The sequence below is a fragment of the Meles meles genome, chromosome 6, assembly GCF_922984935.1.
Source record: "Meles meles chromosome 6, mMelMel3.1 paternal haplotype, whole genome shotgun sequence".
In the NCBI taxonomy this organism is placed as follows: Eukaryota; Metazoa; Chordata; class Mammalia; order Carnivora; family Mustelidae; genus Meles; species Meles meles.
This window is the reverse complement of record NC_060071.1, coordinates 103914918-103936115: the sequence shown is the minus strand read 5'-3', so window position 1 is coordinate 103936115 and position 21198 is coordinate 103914918. Positions and strand designations below refer to the sequence as shown.

The 21198-nt window shown below is 40.0% G+C and overlaps 1 protein-coding gene across 3 annotated transcripts in view; it reads right to left on the bottom strand.

Annotated features, from left to right (window-relative positions):
• FRMD6 (FERM domain containing 6) overlaps positions 1 to 20949 on the bottom strand; it is a 75659-nt gene extending 54710 nt beyond the window's left edge. The window contains exon 1 of one of the 3 annotated variants that reach the window (XM_046010128.1): positions 20833 to 20949. The gene's annotated coding sequence lies outside the window, so the exon portion shown is untranslated. Of the gene's footprint in view, positions 1 to 20040; positions 20321 to 20832 lie in introns of those variants that run through there. The other 2 variants (XM_046010127.1, XM_046010129.1) reach the window with 2 other exon arrangements.
• Positions 20950 to 21198: the final 249 nt, after the last annotated feature.

Sequence of the window (21198 nt, the reverse complement as noted above, 5' to 3'; positions counted from 1 at the left end):
AAGTAGTATTTACCTATATAGCAATATTCCATTTCCCCTATAACAGCTCACAGGCCTGGTTTCTAGAACTCTTCTAAACTGGGGTTTTGAAATAAGATTAAAAAAAACCAAAGCCAACTCAATTAACAGCCATATATTCCGAAGACAGTAGAAGTAAAAGCCATTTGTCAGTGAACCTCTGGGCTCCCAGGTGTGTAAAGTTTTCAAAGTCCAACAGTGTGTCACTGAATAGCCCAGTCAAGTTGTCTCCATTTGACCTACCTGCTCATTTTTTTCTGGCTCTGTGATGTGCATCCCTCTGGTGCACCGCCAAAAGACAACATTCCTTCTTACAGCAATCATCCGCTAATACTTTGAGAGAGACTTAAAAGTCTGGTTTTTAAAGGGTGTGGAGGAAGGAAATCAGAATTACACTTTACCCTACAATGACAGGGTTAATCCTCCATGAAAAATGGAACCATAACTCAACCTCGGACTTAGAGACAAACAATGCAAACAAACAAAAAACAGAAACCAACCTATGTCTGTTCAGCACTTGCATGCTTTTTCTATACGGCTCTCATCATCCTGAAAAGGAAATGAGTCCTTAGGTCAACCTATATAGACTCTGACCCTGAAAAAACCAGATAAACAGCCTATTCCGAAGTCAACCATTCCTTAAGGCAGGATCACTGCCCAATACCAATGGTGCATCACTGTCATCTTACTCCCTTAATCATATCCAAGAAAATGTTGTATAATGCCAACAGATGCCTTGAAATCTTTTCATCTCAGATCCAGGGGCATAACTATTCAAGTGTTCAAAAAATACTCATTAACAGAGGAGTGCCTATTTTCCTTCATGACCCTCACATTTGGAAAAGTGAATTAAGAGAACATGGTGTTAGTACTAATCACGGGCTTTCCAGGGAAAGCTGGATGAAAATTCTTTTTCAGATAAGACTTGGAAAGTTGTAAGTTATATACTGGTAACCTATGATATAGTTCTCGATAATGAAGAGACAAGTCCTGAAATCCCCTCTAAAGAGTCTTTCAAAAATATCTTCCAATTGCATTAATTTGTCTAGAATTTGGAAATTACATGCTCTAAGAGTAGAAGTAATGACAGTTTATGAGAAATCTATAGCTAAAATGTACTTAATAGCGAAAAACTGAATGGTTTTCCCCTAGGATGGGAATAAAACAAGTATGTCTGCTCTTACTACTCATAGTCAAAGTTGGAAGGCTTACAATCTGATTTTCAGATTTACTATAAAGAATATACACATTAATCAAAGCAGTATAATATTGGCCTAAAGAGATTTTGGTCAATGGAATAGAGTCCAGAAATAGAGGCATCCTAAAAAGTCATATGATTTTTGGTAAAGGTGCTAAGGTAATTTAGTGAAGGAAAAAACTTTTTTAACAAAAAAAGACCTAGAGGATAATAATGCTGAATGAAATAAGTCAGACGGAGGAAGACAAAACTGTATGATTTCACCCATACAGAATTTCATTCATATGGAATTTAAGAAACAAAACAAAGGAACCAGACTTTTAAATACAGAAAACAAAGTGGTAGTTGCCAGAGGGGAGGTGGGGGGTGGGGGGTGGGTGAAATACATAAAGGGGATTAAGGGTGCACTTATCATGATGAGCACTGAGAAACAGAACGGTTGTATCATTATATCGTACACCTGAAACTAATATAACACTGTATGTTAACTATACTTGAATAAAAATTTAAAAAATATAAATGCATTGACTGGTGTGCCTCAGATTAAAAAAAAAATTACACACGGACCTTCATTCATAATGAAGTTCCATTCCCTACTAGAAACAATCCAAATATCTATTAATTAACAGGTGAATGAATAAACAAATTGTGACAAGTGAATACCACCCAATAATAAAAAAGAACTATAGATATATGTAGCAAAATGAATTAAAAAAACACATTATTATGCTAAGTGACATAAGCCAGATACAAAAGCAAGCCACAAAATCTACAAGTCAGATGATTCAATTTACATGAAATTCTATAAAAGATGAAACTAAAAACCAGCAATTGTTGTGGATAATGAGGGTGAGGGAGAAAGGAGGAAAAGGAAGAAGTGGTGGAAAAAAACGGATGTGTGGAAAACTTTTGGCATGACAAAATGTTCTATATCTTGATTGTGACATTAGTTATGTGATTATATACATTTCTCAAAAGTCACCAAATTATTTACTTAAAATGTGTGAACTTTATCTTTACTGTACATAATTTATATCATAAAAAAGCTGATTTTTAGGGGCATCTGGGTGGCTCAGGAGGTTAAGCCTCTGCCTTCTGCCCAGGTCATGATCTCAGGGTCCTGAGATCAAGCCCCACATTGGGCTCTCTGCGCAGCAGGGAGCCTGCTTCCCCCTCTCTCTGTCATCCTCTGCATACTTATCGTCTCTCTCTCTGTTGAATAAAAAAATAAAATCTATAATAAAAAAGGCTGATTTTTAAAAATTTCATGAATCTACATGTTCATTAAAGTGCCATGTTTGTTAAGTAACACCACATTACCTCAAACCCCTGCTGCATGACACAGGGTATAAACAAAAGTGATATCATACAATATTAGCTAACCTGGTTAAACCCATGGCTTCAGAAAGTTTAAACCAGACCTTAAAAATTAAAACACAGGCTTCATGTGATTTGGAAAAAGAGTATAATTTTAAATGTTTTACTAAGTAAAAACAGAGGTTGGCCTTTTAGGTATACCAATGGTATCACCTAGTAAGAGTTTTGGAGAGATAAAAGAAATTTCTTGTTAAACAAAAGCTGCACAACAGAGTTTTAAACAGGTAGCATTTCATTTGTCACCTGGGATAAGTGTTCACTTGTTCGTCTGTCTCTCCTCATCATCCAGTCTCTAACTTCCAGAGGATAGGTCCATGCCTTGTGCATCACTGAATTTCCAACAAAATGCTTGGCATATAAATGGATAGCTGAATGACAGAAAGAACTGCAGATGTTCTCATGCTAAATTTGGGTTCATTTGCAAAGTCCACATGTAAGTTAAACTTCTTACAGAAAGGCCTGTGGTATGTGTCCATAAAACATTAGCACTTAAAGATTACAATGTTCTAAAGATAAATCAAGCAAAATGTATTTAGTGTTTCACCTTTAAGTGTACAACGTGCAATCATTTCAAAACATCTTTATTCTAATTTTCCTTTACTAACCAATCCTACAAATTACTAGAGATTTTTTTCAAGGTAACAGCTGCTCTGAACAAAGGATTAATAGTGTGAAATTTTATGTAAACTTGCTGTCTTCTAATAAAATCCAATGATCATGAATTCCGTGCCATGTTAAATGCATTATCGCAGGAAGTGCAGTATGTTTGAAAAAACTACCCTATCTAGTTCAGCCTGACACGAAAATTCTCTATGGCAAAATCAATGTAAGCTACTTAAGGAACACAACTTGATTTAGTATCTGGCAGAAACTAAAATTGACTTAAAAAGGTACTGAAAAAAGAAAAGAAATCAAAATGTCACACCTTTTTTTGCAAATACTCTAGAAATGTTTTATCAGCAGGATGACTGTGACTGGTAACAGGGAAAAAAAGCACAGGCGACAGAGTTAGAAACAGTACCATGTGCTGGTTTTGTCACAAACTGTCTCAGGTAAAGCTGTCAAATCATACAAATTATTTAACCTCTTCATCTGTAAAATAAAGGGACTACTACTCTGAAGATCAAAGTAATCAAAAGTAAGGTAAAAACCCCTTTTAAAACGACAAAATGTTGGGGCACCTGGGTGGCTCAGTGGGTTAAAGCCTCTGTCTTCAGCTCAGGTCATGATCCCAGGGTCCTGGGATCGAGCCCCACATAAGGCTCTATGCTCAGCGGGAAGCCTGCTTCCTCCTCTCCCTCTGCCTGCCTCTCTGCCTACTTGTGATCTCTGTCTGTCAAATAAATAAATAAAACCTTTAAAAAATAAATAAATAAAACTACAAAATGTCACATATTTATGATATAATTATGATAATGCCAGACTACCTAGTTGAAGGAAATACATGCTCACCTCCAATTTTTAAGAAAGAGGTAACATATGTGACTCATGGTTCTTACTCTGATGAATACTCTGCATCCTTACCCTACAAGAATATATCCATGCACACACATACAACATCTGTGCTTCATCTGAGAGTGTCACAGTCTCCTTCTCATGATCTGCAGCCCAGGGTAAACACTGTAGCACTTTCTACACTCTTCTTTCTCTTGTCAATACCTATCGGTAGCACATGACCATCCAGACAACTATCTAAGACCCTGAGATGACACGGTATCATGTTTACAAAGCACTTACAAATGTGTGTTTTATCTTAGTAGAATCTTCCCTTATCTAACAACACTTTAAGATCTGGGACTTCTCAAAATCAGATGTAATTCAACTTCTGAATAGTCATCTATTATAATATCAAACTCTAATGATAGAACTCTCAGTCATACCATATGGCTTTATTTCTATCTGCATTTAGGTAGAAAAACCTCATTAATTAAGCTACATATACCATTCTAAAGACCTATTATTTTATTTTACATTTTGGCATCTCAGAGAATTGAAAGAACACCATTTGGAATTATTCTTACAATTACATAATTATTCCCATAACCAAACATTAAAATATATATATATATTATTTTTTAATTACTATAGGAAGCAAATCAATGACATCTTCATTTGTTTCTTTGAAGAAAATGTTCTATTGTATAGCTATAGTCTATGGGTAATCAAAACACAATCTTTACAGTTTTTGAAAACTTAAATTTATATTTTTCAATGATAATAAAATCTAACTACATATTACTGTTATGAATGTTGTATTTTATTCATATGTCAGACTTGGAAATATATTATATGGATTTTCATAAACAGAGTTTATAGTTTGTGTTATGAGTCAACTGCTCCTGGCCTGTGGAAGGTTCAGAGTCATAAAGATACTTAAAAATAACCGCCATTATCCTCTCACTCCTAGACCACTGGGCCAAGCACAACAACTCAAATGGTCAGAGGCCCATGTCATTTTTAAGACTACTTCCTCACAGAAAACTTTTTAAGACTACTTTCCTCACAGAAAACTTGATCACCAGAACAAGAGTGGACAACACCACTTGTCAAACCAAGGAGAAAAAAACTGCAGGAACAGTTAAATGGGTATTTCCAATGGATTAAGCTTTGTGTCTCGGGTCAGCCCCAGGAAAGCAGAGGAACGCTATACATACTGTACTGTCACTTCGAGAAAACTCATGGCATGAGGAAACAAGAAACCTGCTCTGATGCAGGCTGGGAAGAAACACCAAACTCAGGTACTTCTAAAAAGACCTCGTCTTCTTGCACTGAGAAATTAGAAATAATTTCTATCACTGCAGTCTATTGATGGTTTTTTTTTTTTAAAGATTTTATTTATTTATTTGACAGAGATCACAAGCAGGCAGAGAGGCAGGCAGAGAGAGAGAGGAGGAAGCAGGCTCCCTGCCGAGCAGAGAGCCCGATGCGGAGCTCGATCCCAGGACCCTGGGATCATGACCTGAGCCGAAGGCAGAGGCTTTAACCCACTGAGCCACCCAGGTGCCCCTATTGATGGTTTTTTATACCCAATATTTACTTATGGTCTTTTGAAAGTTTATGGAACAAAGTTTGTATTTTTCATAGTCTTTTGAGTATTTAAGCAACAAAATGTGTATTTCCAATGCCAACCTGAAATATGAATACGTATCACTATTGTACGATTTACACATACATATCATTTACACGTCAGACTTAGGAGGTACGCATAAACACAATTCTGTTACCTTTTTTTTTTTTTAAATGGATCAAATGCTTGCTTCCCTGACTTGCTGAAGGTTTAAATCTAGATGACAGTTCTCTCACATCATCCATATCACAGAGAATAAAACCATAATACTGGCTTACATCAACAGCCAATAGTTTTCCAGGAGCTATGGAAGAATTCAAGAGAGTAAATATAGCATCTCGTGTGTCCTCAAAACATCTTATTGCCTACCTGAAAAGACATGACTAACATCCATAGCACAGACAATAACATCAAGAAAAAGATAACACAAACACAAATCACCACCACAACTGGTTAGGGTTAGGATTAGGTCTGGTTAGGACCTAACCCTAGGGTTAGGGTTAGGTCTGGTTAGGATTCAATCTCTAGAAAATGGAATTCAACTGACCACTACCAGCCTACCAGGCCCCTGAACACATTTCAAAGCCTTTCCCATCCCCTTGGCAATTATTTATTTCAGTCTCCTCAACTGAAAATAATTTATAAATTAAAATGCATTCACTTAGATCCTGTGTCTATGAAATGCTGCTTACAAGTACCCTGAAAACTTATTGGTCAGAAATACAAGTCTAGTTCCAGAATACATAAGCCAAAAAAAAAAAAAAAAAAAAAAAAAATTATTAAAGGAAACTTTGTAAGTTAGGTAACTTTCATTAGCTTTCCCTGTTGGTTTTTACTCTACAACTAAAATTCATGACAATCTCTTTAATTTCTGTAGGCACCAGGAAAAGCAAGTAATTTAGCAAATTACAAATAATCAGTTAAACATTCTCTTGGTAACTTAAAATTAAGGTGGGCTCAGTTAATGCATATTTGGGATTAAAAAGATTTATCTGGCATTTACTTTAAATTATACATGACATTTGACATTTCTTAAAAATTATGCCCTGATTTGATTTCCTTAAATTTCCTTAAGCTCACATTTGAAAAGCCTGGGTTTATTTGAACTAAAACTTCCTTAAATATGTTAATTTTCTGAATCTCCTTCTATAATTACCAGTAACATGAGTTTCTCAACAGAAATTTCAGAAATGGCACCACAGCAGCTGACCTTTGTTTCAGGGTGACACTAAACTATGCAAAAAATTAACTTTCCCACTATATTTAGATGGGTTTAGTTAAGTATAGAATTCTATTTTCTTTGGGAAAAAAAAGCCCAAGACATTTCTGATTGCTGTGATAAAATATATGCACCACACAAAATTCCACTCTATTTTTTGGCTCACATATGCCACTAACTTTACTGCTAAGGTTTTTCATAACACTGCTATTACATCACTCCAAGATCAGACCAATAAACTATTAATATTTTTCTGTCATGGGCTCGGAAATAGAAAATAAAGGCACTAACCACCTGAGGGGGAAAAATCAGTTGTTGTTTTTTTTATATCCTATTTTTGGAAGCTGTAAGAAAAGTTCTTACTTCAAACATCTTTAAAATAATTATGGTTTCATAAAATTTAAGTTGGTTTCCAAGTTAGCTATATCTGAAATTTAAAGTCCAATTTCCTTTTTGTCTCTCATTTACTTATTTAAATCGAGTTGAACTTAGGCATCAAACAAAACAAACTATAAAGTTATCCCCACCCTTACCAGAGTGCTCTCTTATAAGATCTCAGAACACCCTACATCTTGGTAGTACTTATCAAAACTGGGATACCTGGGTGGCTCAGTGGGTTGGGCCTCTGCCTTCGGCTCAGGTCATGGTCTCAGGGTCGTGGGATAGAGCCCTGTGTTGGGCTCTCTGCTCAGCAGGGAGCCTGCTTCCTCCCCTCTCTCTGCCTGCCTCTCTGCCTACTTGTGATCTCTCTCTCTTTGTCAAATAAATAAATAGACTCTTTAAAAAAAACACTTAACAAAATTGAACAATTAGATACTCTGTTATTTCATATCTGCCTTTCCAGCCAACAGGTTAAAGCTTCGGGAGAGCAAGAACCACAATGCCTGTTGAACTCACACTACCACCAGGGCCTTCTGGTGCATACTAGTTGTACAGGTACATAGTTGTCAAAAGAATGAAAAAATAAGACATTTAAAAGAGTATTAGCCTTAGAAGGAAGCATGTCTAAAATAATAAAATGCTATGTAATAATGATCCACTTATTTGGAAAATTCATCCATCTACATAACAGAATCAGAACTGGTAATAAAAGAGGTGTTTAGTGAATTAATACTCAAATAAATTACACAAATCCTGCTACAAAGAAATGGCATAGTAAATTAAGAAAGCTCTATTTGAGGAAATACATTTTATATAAATTTTTGGTATTTTTTTCTTTCACCGTTTTTTTTTTTCTAAGATTTTATTTATTTGAAAGAGTAAGAGAGCACAAGCATGGGGAGCAGTAGAAGGAGAGGGAGAAGCAGGATCCCAGCCAAGCAGGAAGCCCGACATGGGGCTTGACTGCGGGACCCTGAGATCATGATCTGAGCCAAAGGTAGGTGCTTAACCATCTAAGCCACCCGTGTCCCAATTTTTGTATTTTCTAATTCTTCTAAAGCATCACCATAATCATATATTATCATCCACTGGGAGATAAATCTAAACAATAACTAACCTAGTACATCTAAAATAAATTTGCTAGGACTAGTAAATTATAAGATATGGTTGTTGCCCTTAAGAAACGTACATTCTGGGGAGCTATAAACTACAGATAAAAAGGGGATTACATAAAGTAGGATGTACCAAGTTCCAGTGAAGTGATACAGACGTTCCGCAGCACTGGTCAGTACAAGCAGAAGAGCAAGGAGGACCCAGACTAAGTATTAGTCTGATAATGGAGACAACGGGGCACAATGAGGAGCACAGTTTGTTTAGACTTAAGGATCTGTGAGATGACACTGGAAAATAATCCAAGGGTCTATAATATAAGGACAGTCATTTCATGTGCCTACCTCGGCAGGCAAGAAAGGAGGGAAGCCTGCATGATGAAAATGCCGACAGCCACTTGGTCTCAGTGTTGGGGGCAAGACGATCTCTTCTGGGGTCAACGGTGGCCTGCACGGTACAAACCCCATATAAAAGGGGACGCTGTTATGTTGCCCGCAAAGAAGCATTGCCACGCTTCCGGTTTTTCAAAAGGCGGCGCAGGGTTCAAAAAAACTTCTTTAATTAAAAAAATGTCAGCTTTTAAATGTTGGTAAAAGAATGTTCTAATACTATGTGAGAAACCCAAACATGTCTGCATCCAGTCTTCCCAGGAGGCCGCAGGGCACGGCTCTGGTTTGGCAGGTTGAGTTCCATGCTTAAGAGCTCTGGACTTCATCCTGTAGTCACTGACTTAAAAGACTTAACATTTATTTCAAAATTTGCTTAGTTTTATACCTCTGCACACTCCAGTATTTACCATGTAAAACACCTAGGGCTGCCAAATTATTTCACGTTGGCCTTGTGTCAGAATTTCTGTTACAAGCCAATTACGCTCATTTAACTAACTGTGGAGTGACTTATAAGTTTCAGCTGAAAAAACATTCAAAATGATACTAATAAAGCAGTGTTGACAGCGCAGTACCTAAGAGAATGCTGACATTATGTGTATACCACAGCCCACTGGAAACACATACAGCCCCTGGAGCTCCACTTCTCAAAAAACATGCACCACAATCCACTGCAAAATAAAAGCCCTTGTTCTTTCCAGCATTTTCCCATAATTAGCAACTTTCTAAAGACTATCGCTATACTTTTCTTTTATTACCAAACAACACTTAAACACATGTAACAAAGTTTTAATTCTACCATTCACTGTAAGCCTTTAAATACGCAAAACCAATATTTTAAGCATTAAAGGCCTATGTGTTAACATTTTAATAAGCTCAGGGAAAGAAAAGATAATTAGTATCAGAGACTTGCAGATTCATTTTGATGATAGTATTACAGAAAGTTAGCATTATAATTGAAAGGTAATTCCCAGAAGAGAAAATTCTTGGTGCATAATTATGAGACACAATACAGAACTATGAAAATTGCATAATCACATGCTTTGAAATAATATCCACAACGGAAGATACCAGCAAGGTATAAAAGAAACATTAAACGAGCAATGTTTCTATTACTTAATTTTTTCTGGCTCTTGGGAACCCCTAACCCGAACCATCCATTCCGTGAACGAAGGCTTCCAGGTCCGTGGGGCACCAGGATATGTGGCTGGTCAAGCTGAAACCTATCACGATTGCTGAAAAAGAAGCCAACTGGAAGCACAGGTCTCCCTGGGGCTCTGTTGTAGCCTTTTCATAGAAAGGATCAACGAGTTGAAGTAAAGAACACGTCTTTACTAGAAACAGAACAAAACAAAGTCTCAACACAAGCGACAGTGCTTCCAGGATATAGTTTTTACCAAAGGGATGCAATTTAGAATAAAGAAACTGCATTAGAACTGTTTTTTCTATTTCTAAAGAAACTGACTACAGTCTAAACACTAGGAGCTCTACCAATACAATAATAACTCGAAGGAAGCTCAAAGGTTCCCCCCATCCCTGTCAGAACCTGCTGAAGACCTTCATGGCCTCTAGTATTCTGAAGTCCCACCCTACAGTCTATCAGACATATTAAAGAGTACTCACATTCAATATTGGATATTTATAAGAAATATCCCTGAACTGAAAATAAGAATTCTCTTCCAAAAGTGTTTTATTCCCTCTTGAACCCACTCCAATCGGGTTTTTTCCCCACCCCTCCACCAACACAGCTCTGATCAAGGTCCCAGTGACTTCTCTTGCTAAATCCAATGAGCAACTCAGTCCTCACCTTACTCGACCTCTCACACCTCTCAACCTATGACACCACTGATTCACTCTCTCTTCCTTCAGACACTTTCTTTACTTGACTTCAAGGATATTCTTCCAATTTCCCCCCTATCATTCTGGCTGTTCCTCCTCAGTCTCCTTTACTCCTTTACTGGTTGCTTCTTACCAACTCAATCTCTGCAGACTGAAACACCTCAGGCTCAGCCCAAGTGCCTCATCACAGAAAAACAACTCACAGTTCATTCTTCCCACCTTGTGAGTCAACAGAAATAGCAGCATCTTCTAATAACAACACTTACTTAGGGAATGCAGACACTTAGGTCCACTATGTTGGAAATATGTACAGAATTCTTATGTTGTAAGATAATTTCTTAGGAGATTTCTTCTCCTCTTCAACAAACTGTAAATACTGGTATAACCCAAGGCTTGGTCCATGGATTGCTTTCTCTGTCTACAAACATTCCTTAAAGGAGCTCATCCAAATTCTGTTGGCATCTTCCAAATTTGAATCTCCAGCCTGGATGTCTTTAACTCCAGATTCCTATATCCAACAACCTACTCAGCCTCCCCACTTGGAAGTCAAACATTACATGTTTAAAGCAGCTCATAGTTGTCTCCTCCAGCAGATCCCTATCCTGGTTCATAGCAACTCAACAATTATGCAAAAATCTTGAGGTTATCCTTATTCCAATCTCTCTCAAACTCCTCTAACAGTTGGCCAGGCAATCTCAGTGGTTTGATCTACAAAATAAACTCTGGTCATTTCTCACCACTTCCTCTCCTGCTATTGACATTTCTCAGTTTGGATCATTATCAGCAGCTGCTAACTTGTATCCTGGCTTCTGCCCTTGACCACCCCACTCCATTTTTGTCTCAACATAGCAGCCAATGATTCTATTACAATGCAAATCAGGGGGGTGCCTGGGTGGCTCAGTGGTTTAAGCTGCTGCCTTCGGCTCCGGTCATGATCTCAGGGTCCTAGGATCAAGTCCCACATCAGGCTCTCTGCTCAGCAGGGAGCCTGCTTCCCTCTCACTCTCTCTGTCTGCCTCTCTGCCTACTTGTGATCTCTCTCTGTCAAATAAATAAATAAAATCTTTAAAAAAAAATGCAAATCAAATCTCCTTGCTCTCCTGCTCAAGGGTCTCCAATGATTCCCCATTTCACTCAGTAAATGCTGAAGTTCTTAAAATGGGTCACCAGTCAGACCCTATAGGATTGTCACCTAAACCTCTCTGACCTCATCTACTACTATTCTGTGACCTCACTGTTCCTGTAACACACCAAGCACACTTCTGCCTGAGGCCTTTGTTAATTTCTGATGGAATGTTCTTTACCCCAAGTATCTCTGTATGGCCAACTTCCTCCTTCAAGTCTTCTTCACAGTGAGTCCTACCTTGACCATAATATTTTAAATTGCCAAGGGCGCCAGTACCCACCTCCAGCACTACCAACATCCGTTACCCTGTTCTAGTTTTCTTTTTCCAACTACAGCTAGTACTTTCTAAAATACTATAAATTTGCTTTGTTGTGTTTATTGTTTGTCTTCTAATAGGATATAAGCTCCATAAAGGTAGGGCTTTTGTCTTTATTTTGTTCACTGACATATCTCTAGGGTCTAGAACAGTGCCTGGCACACAGTAGGCACACATTATATTAAATGAATAAAGTTAGATAAACATTTAATAATTTTTTTTTAAAAGATTTTATTTGTCAGAGAGAGAGAGTACATACAAGCAGGCAGAGAGGCAGGCAGAGCGGAGGAAGCAGGCTCTCTGCTGCGCAAGGAGCCCGATGCGGGACTCGATCCCAGGACCCCAGGATCATGACCTGAGCCGAAGGCAGCGGCTTAACCCACTGAGCCACCCAGGCGTCCCACATTTAATAATTTTAATTTCATAGTTTTCTCTTAATATTTGAGCCTTTTACTAGATCCTAACCTTATTGTTTGTTGTTGCTCCCAGAAAAGCTCCTTTGTGCCTGAAGAAGACAAAGATCCCAGCCTGACCTCAGGGCCCAACACAAATTCAGAAGCCCCAGGGAAGCAAGGGACATCCTCCCTTTGGCCATTAGTGATTCTCCCTAAAACTATCTGGAAATATCTAATTCCTTTCCACATACATGGCAGGACTCGCACAAAGTATTCAACACAGTCCTGGATATCTCATAGAGGTGTAAAATCCATTTTTCGATGGTCTTAGTAAACTGAATGCTTTATTTATTTTTTTAAGATTTTATTTATTTATTTGACGGACAGAGATCACAAGTAGGCAGAAAGTGAGGCGGCGGGGGGGGGGGGGAGCAGGCTGCCCGCGGAGCAGAGAGCCCGATGCGGGACTCGATCCCAGGACCCTGAGATCATGACCCACTGAGCCACCCAGGCGCCCAGTAAACTGAATGCTTTTAAAAAATGCCTGCTGAGTTCAAGATACTACACAACCAAAAAAAAAAAAAAAAAAAAAGATACTACACAATGTGTAACATGGCATGGGGTTACACAGAGTATGTCCTGTTTTAATGAACACAGTAGAATGATATAGCATGGTTATTCTGGTGGAGTCTGGGCCTATTTTCACTGGACTTATAATTATGCTGTTTAGATGTAAATGTGTCTTTCTAATGTGCTTAAGTTTGTTTTTCTTAAATGGTCTTTTTGAAACTTTCAAACTTTCAGACTATTAATTTCCATTGAATGAATGGTTTAAAACCGTAAGCTTTGGGCCTCATGAGAGAAAATTATAAAGGGGTCTAGCGCACATTATATAAATGGTGCCAATGGTGGGGGGGTGAGGATGAGAGAAATAAACAATTGCTTTATACCAATAATCATGGTTTTCTCTAAAAGTACATAAAATCTGTGTAGAGCAAAAGACATCAGCCATTTGGTACTCTTTACATTTAAAAATACTTTGCACAAACTTAATTATCATAAAGGGAATATTTTTTAATCTGCAGATTTATCTTTTGGCATCTGGAAAGAAATAATTATCTAGGGGCGCTGGGTGGCTCAGTGGGTTAAAGCCTCTGCCTTCGGCTCAGGTCATGATCCCAGAGTCCTGGGATCGAGCCCCACATCGGACTCTCTGCTCAGCGGGGAGCCTGCTTCCTCCTCTATCTCTCTGCCTGCCTCTCTGCCTACTTGTGATCTCTATCTGTCAAATAAATAAACAAAATCCTTAAAAAAAAAAAAGAAATAATTATCTAGCAAGCAGAAGCTGAGAGACTGAGTGAGACTACTGGAAATTAGACAAGAATTAGGAAGGATCAATCAATTAGTGATCAATGAACAGGCCAGCAGCTACTCTTAGTGCAGCAACATAGACTGCCCGATATCTGTAACTGAGAAATAGTAGGTTTTGTTGCCTGCTGAATGTCATCAAAAACAAAACATAATAAAATCTCAAGTTGATTGTAAATTAAAGGTTCAGGCACTTCCAAGAAAACTAAAAATCCTACAGCATCATTTCTTTTGTCCTCAGTAATAAGAGCTAACATTACTTGGCAATTTAGTGTGTCAGACCATGCCATTGCTTTATATATACTATTTCATTTAATAATCAAAACAACAGGGTGGTATAGTTACTATCATTATCCTCGTTTTACAGATAAGGAAAAGGAGGTTCAGAAAAGTAAGGAACTTCCTACACACTGGAAGATAGTGGAGCCTGGATCTCCATCCTAGAGGATTGATTTCAAAGACCTCACTCTTATCATTGTACTTTCCTGCTTCTCTTCCATGCTGCCTCCAAAACACACTGCTCTTTCTGCAGTAATTTCAGCAAGCAACTTGTCAGAGTTGTGACCCTATGGTAAGCACATTTTTTATTTCCTAAGATCATACATGCTAAGCTTTTGCTGTTCTAAGCAGTATCTCATCTGAGCAAAATGTATATACTAGCCATTTGTAAAACTTCTGTTACTCTGTTTTTCACCTTCCTAATGAGCCTAAGTCAAAATTCTAAGTCTTTTCTTAAACCACAAATTAAAAAAGAAAAGAATGCCCTTTTTCTCTTCAGGGAAACACAAAGGAAAGATGCGTATATATCTCATTTGTTTCCTTTTGTAAGCACTTTGTTTTATCTATTAGGTTTCTTATAATCCTATGTTTTACAGTAAATGCTTCCTGGATACTGCAGTAGACTTCAGCAACTGAATTTCACTGTTGTTGTAGGTAGAGACAGGATGTTTCCGGGGATGTTTACAAAAAGATAACTTGAAGGAGGCGGAAGGGTTTCCAGGGGAGGAGAAAAGTGTGTAAAAGGTGGGGATATAATGGCAGGAAGAAGCAAACAAAAAACAAAAAAGGATTTTTCACACTATCTTCTTAAGAGTGAACTATTCTGAAAATATTTAGAAAGCAGTCCTTTGAAATTGGGGTCCAGCCCAGATCATTTATGGATCCTTGTTATGAAATACTGAATCAGGAGGGACCTTGAGATGTCACCCATCATTCAATACCCAACATCTCACTGCAAAGGCCTACAACACAGGGAGAAGGAAAAAAGGGAAAAAGAGATGTTCCAAGAGACTTCTGTATGGGAGCAGAAGTAGAACAGCCTTGAGGAGGTTAAATTCTGCCTCACTGTGCTATTCCTCTGTTTACTCTGGGCAGGTCTGAGTCTATCTCAACAGAGCCACAGGAGACCCTGGTGTCAATCAGAAAAGGGCACCCCATCCTTATGCCAGTGGACTCTCTGCTTGGGCTGCAGAGTTGGGGGCTAGGTTTTAGTGCTTAGATGGCACTAATGTAGGCTAGACTGGGCCTCAGTCCCTCCACTTCTAAAAAATGGTAAGGCTAGCTGCCACCTAAGGTCTCCTCCCTCTTCTCAGTCTTCAGTTAAAATCTGGCAATATCCAGCTCGTATATTCCTGTGTCCCTGAAACACTAGGATTCTGTGGACAGAGTTGAGACCTCCATGTTTTTGTAATGCTGCATTTTTTTCTCTCACATTTCTGAAGTACTTTCCTCTTTTCATCTTAAGACTACACTCTCCTTTCAACTCCAAAGTGCTCAAATTTTCTTGAGCAATCAAAAGGTCATACCCCACATACCAGCCCCAAACTCCCCAAATGTCCACTAACAGAATGGATAAAAAAACTGGGTACATTCATCCACAGAAATAAAAGAAAAAAGCACTGCTATCTGCATCAATTTGGACATGACACTATGTTGAGCTGAAGAAGACACAAAAGAAAACTTACATTTGATTGCACTTAAATGCAGTCTGAGAACAGGTTAAAACTAACCTATGGCAATGAACATCAGAATAGCGGTTATCCCTGGGGCAGGGATTACGAATATAAGGAGAGGCTTGGTTGGGGGAAGGTTGGGAGCGGGGAATGAGGTAATGATCTGCTTTTCTGATTTGGATGCTGGCTGCCTGGATATAATCACTTCATGGTATACATTTCTGATCTGTGCATTTTTCTGGTTGTATGTAATTATTCAGTAACAAGTTCAAAGAAATAAAGCCTCAGGGACACCACTCCCCAAACCATCTACTGAAACTGGACAGTACAAGTGTTGCTACTTGTGGGGAGAAAAATAGCTACTCATTTAATGTAAACCACATAAAGAACTACCTAATTTCCTAAAATCTTCATCTAGAACTTGTGTGGATTTTTATTTCCTCCTTCATAGGAAACTGTGGCTATAAGTTAGTATAAAATAATTGCTTTTCTGTGTTCATATGCCTGAAAAACATTACTGCTCAATGCTTTATAATAAATATGTATAAAGGCAGGGTTATTAGAAAATCTCTAAAAATATTCCTGGATGATCAATTAGGAATGCTGAAGGTTCTAAATAGTTATTTTTGGTCAGAATTATCCCAGTTATCACATTAATGAAATACACTGGATAATGCCCAAATCGCTACTTAGTTTTCTTCCCGTACAGGTTAAACTGTTAGGTAAGTCCACACAGGTGGGGAAAGACATTCAAGAAAACGTTATGCTCTCAGGCAGCTCCAAGGAAGCTCCAGTAAACACTGCCTTCTTTGGCCTATAACTGGTTCATGTGAATTTGGTGCAGCACTCCATTTTTCTCCTCCTGAGAAAATTCTTCCTGTCAGATGAGTGATTTCTTTCCCCTTCCCAGTGTTCTAGAATCTCTTCTCGATCAGCATGGTATACTACATGACTGTGGCACTACATACAGATAAAAAGTGATGTTATACAAACGTGCATCGGAGGTAATTACATCACCAAATCATATCATATAACCTGGAAGCATAGGTAGTTTATTTTCACTCAAAATTTTAGGAACACTATGGCCATTACTACCGTAGAAACCCTCTGGTCCCACAGCATGGCAGGCAGACTCTAGGGCTCACAAATGTTTGGGATAATTAAATACCACTCAACAGTACCTAGGTCACGTTGTCTATAGACTGTGCTGGGGATCTTAATACTAATCCTTTTCCTCCTCAGCTAAAAAGATCTTACTTTGTAATTTCCACTTTTAAATAGAAATTTTTCCCTACTTCAGCCTTGTTTTAAATATTCATCCTCCCAAGTTCAGATTTCCCTTGCAACTCAATGCTCAGTACTCCACTTCCTCCTTCTTCTCAAATTATTCCTTTGACTTGTTTCTACTTAAATTTATAGGCCCGCAAAGCCTTTTTTTCCAGATAACATGCAATTCTGAAAGTCTTTTCTACTATCCCCCATGTCAAAGTTTAACTGTAAAGGTCAACAAGTACTATTTTTTCCTGTTTGGGTTTAGGAAAGATACATTTTTAAAAAAAGATTTTATTTACCTACCTGAGAGAGACAGAGATAGCAAAAGCAGGGTTAGGTGGAGAGGGAGGAAAAAGAAGCAGACTCCCCACTGAGCAGGGAGCCCCAGGATGTGACCAACTGAGTCACCCAGGTGCCCCTAGGAGAGATACATTTTAACTAAAATTTCACCACTCATAAAATTCCATCATTGTATCTTTTCTATTCCCCCGCCTACACTCAATTGTTTAATATACAATCACAATGTAATTAAACTCCCAAATGTGTAATTATATAATCAAAAACTCCTTAAAAGTATATAATTTTAAGTGTGCAACACACACCCTTTATAACTTCCGTACTGGAACAACAGATTTTTCTTAGAGGTTGTGTTTGCTGTTTCTTAATGGTGAGGGAGCAGGGTAGAAGAATCATCATATAAGGACTAACTGCTTTATAGAAAACCAGAAACTGTGTTACAACAGGATTCTACTGAAGATTGCAAACACACAAAACTCTTTATTTTCTTTAAAACAACGTTGGAATTTCCTAAATGAGAGCCAAAGATTCTATGCTTTGCCCATAAGAATACACAATACTAAATACTTCTGGTTTTCCTACAGAGACTTCATTTACCAAACCAGGGTATTTATAAGGTTTGTATTAATGTGGAATAGGAAAAACCCATCTCTGCATAAAAACAGAAAACTTTCTGTCCTTTAGAACACTTAAAACAGTATTAAAAGGACTTCAGAGAAGGTCCCTGGAATCTAGTTCTGAACTCAGAAAACCACCTAAGGGATAATTTGTGAATGCCATCTGGGATCCAGGCAGTTTCATCAACAAAAGGGAAAACTTGTTGAGATCATCTGAATCTAAAATTCACATACATTTTTACATCTGGACTGAATTAATCTTTTCTTAGTACTGGCTTTCATGTAATAAAATAATTGTTTGCAGGTTTTATTTTTTTTTTAAACCCTCAGTCTCAAGATCAGAATGTGCAGCATCCAAGCTGAAAACTACAAAGAATTCCTTTATCAAAAAAGCTGAGAGACGGGACTCATTTACACTAAACTCTGAACTTGACAATTCAGTCAAAAACAATTCTGTTTGAAAACTTTCATTTCAAGCATCTGCCACAAAAAGGCTACACAAGTCTATTATGTCATAAGTTCTGAAAGCCAAAGGCTTTATAACTGTAGTTAAAAGTGGAAACAAAGTCCAGAAACTAGAAAAGCTCTACAACCCCCACTTCCCTGGATTCAGCTAGCCCAACTGAATGAGTTTTTACAGGACGGGATGCCAGAAATGATTACCTAGCACATGGACTCTTTGCTTTCAACCACAGTGTCTCCATCCTAGCCCCTATTGTTTTCCTGGAGAGCCAGGAGCATCTTAAACCAGCAAGTTCAAATTACATACTTGAAGCTGGTAGCTTACCCAGGTTGCCTCCCAAAAAAGGGAATGGAAATAGAGAAAGATTTCCTTTCCCTTAAGATGTTTTGAGTTCTGTAAGAATTGCTGATTACTGTGGTCCATCAGTGTCAGATCTCGGGTATTTTTACAAACAATTCAAAAGGGAGAAAATTAGTTCATATTACAGTCAGTCTGTTTTCTGGAGAAGACATTCTGCAGATAACTTACTTGATAGGAGATATCCTCTGGGGGACCCTTCTCCTCTAATAATCCCGAAGGTCCATTTTAATATGAAATATAAATCCAATATGTTTACAAACATACTGAAAGAGCATTTAAATGCCAGCTGTCTCATACTGTGGAGTAATTTCATTTTTAATACTTTTATTTCTCAAAACCACACCCAAGGAAAATGATTAAGTGCTACAAGTTTTATACTACAAAGGACAACAGCAAAAGCATCTGTTTTCCTGTCTCTCTCCTCTAGTCTTCTCCCCTCCCCCACTCTCTATGGAGTGAGCTGTTTGTAAGTCTTGGTGGTTGTTAAAATTACTTTCTACAATACTCTCATTAATGCTGTAAATTCTGAAAAACTTCTTATCCTTTAACATTGCTGAGCCAGAATTTATGTGCTGCTCTAAGAAGAAAAAAATCCAAAAGTCAAAAGCCTTTTTAATGACAGATGTATTACGGAAAATTTTCCCCACAAAGTTTTGATGCTGTGAAATATCAACTCCCTGAAATCACAGAAAGGAAATGACTTACATTCTTGGAAAATGAAGCCACTAGCAGCTTTCTCCAACAGTATTTTCTAATCCCTAAACTACACCCTGTGGCAACAGGGAGTATTTCGTGCAAAAGCTAAATTTAAATAGATGCTTATAAAACCAATAAACAAACATTGTGGGATTTCAGAGAAAAAGGGACAGAATCAAATACTTTTTCTGCACACTCAAAAAAAAAAAAAAAAAAAAAGCTTGAGAGAGCACAGGCTTGAAGTCAAAAGCAACCTGAGAACGCTTGCTGAAAGTTTTCCTTCCCCGCTGTGGGCAATGCAAAGCTCCAGAGGGAAATTCTGACAACACAGATTTTGCCAAAAAATGAAAACGAAAAGGATGTAAAAGAGCTAATATTTCTTTGGACACTAACTACACAACTGCACAGCCTGAAAATCTGCCAGCTTTCAATTCAACTTTAAAACTACGCTTGTTTTGACAGCTTTCCATTTATTCGTGCCCTTAAAGAAAACGCCCTCCCTATTAGATTATGCTGTCCCGGGACTCGAGGTGCTGTTAAATGCCCTGTGGATCTCACAAGGGTGGCCCCCAGCGGTCCATACCTGACAGTTCCTGGCCCTCCTCGAGCACAGGATGGTGGTCTCCTCTGCCCGGGGCCCGGCCTTCACGCCGCAAGCACCTCCAGGAACCCAAATTCTGCAGGCCGCGCCCCCCACTCGCATCCCACCGAGGCCCCCTTCTGGCGCCGCCGAGCCCCAGCTCAATCTCCGGCTCCCAGACCAGACACTTCAGGGACGGTGGGGCAGACGCCGCGCTCGGGTCACTGCCCGCAGCCCGGTTGCCCGGCCCCGGCGCGCGCACAACAGGCGGCACGGCACCCAGGAATCCAGGGTTTAGGGGCTGGCCCCGGCGCCCCGTCAAAGGCGCGACCGATGGGGCGCAACCGACAGGCGCCCCCAGAACAGGGCGCCGGAGACCACCGGGGAACCGAGCGCGGCACCGTGAGCCCGCGGCGCAGCCCGCAGCCCGGGTCGGCCTCCCGCCCTCGCCGCACAGGCGGCCCCGGAGCTCCGCGCCTCCCCGGCTGCCTGGCTCGGCTGCCCCGGGGCCCTGTCCTCCCGCCCCGGTGTGGGCGAGCTTTGCCGGTGGAGCGGCGACCTTCCAGCCCGGTTCCCGACGCCCAGAGCCGAGGAAGCAAGAAGAAGGCGAAGAAAGACGCAGAGAAGGGGACACCGCTTTGGCTGGGGCTCTCCACTCTCAGAAACCCTCCCAAAGTCCCGTCCAGCCGCCGCCGCCGCCGCCCGGCCGGCAGGGGGCACAGTGGGCAGCCGGGGCGCGGTGGCCGGGTTAGGGGACCCCTGGGAGGCCCCCAGGCGCCGAGTTCCCGCTCGTACCTCGCAGAAAGCCCGGAGCACCCGGCGTCGGACTCTCGTCAGCACCCCAGCCCCTCCTGCTTGCACCGCGCCAGCCCGGCTCGTCTCAGCCCCTCTGTCCAGGCAGCCAGACTAGCGCTCCGTGTCCGCCCCGCCCCCCGCCCACGCCTCCTGCCCCGCCCCCAGAGGCTCCGCCCACACGCCCGCCCCGAGGTGGCGGGGGTGGCCGTGGAGCCGCGCGATCCGAGAGCCTAGCTTGCGGCCGCACGTGGAGCGCCTGCCGGCCCCGCCCCGGACCCAACCAAGCGTCCCGCGGAGGGGTGCAGCCATTCGGGGGTGGGAGAGAGCGCAGGGCACCACACCTCCCGCGTCCTGAGAAAGGAGGAG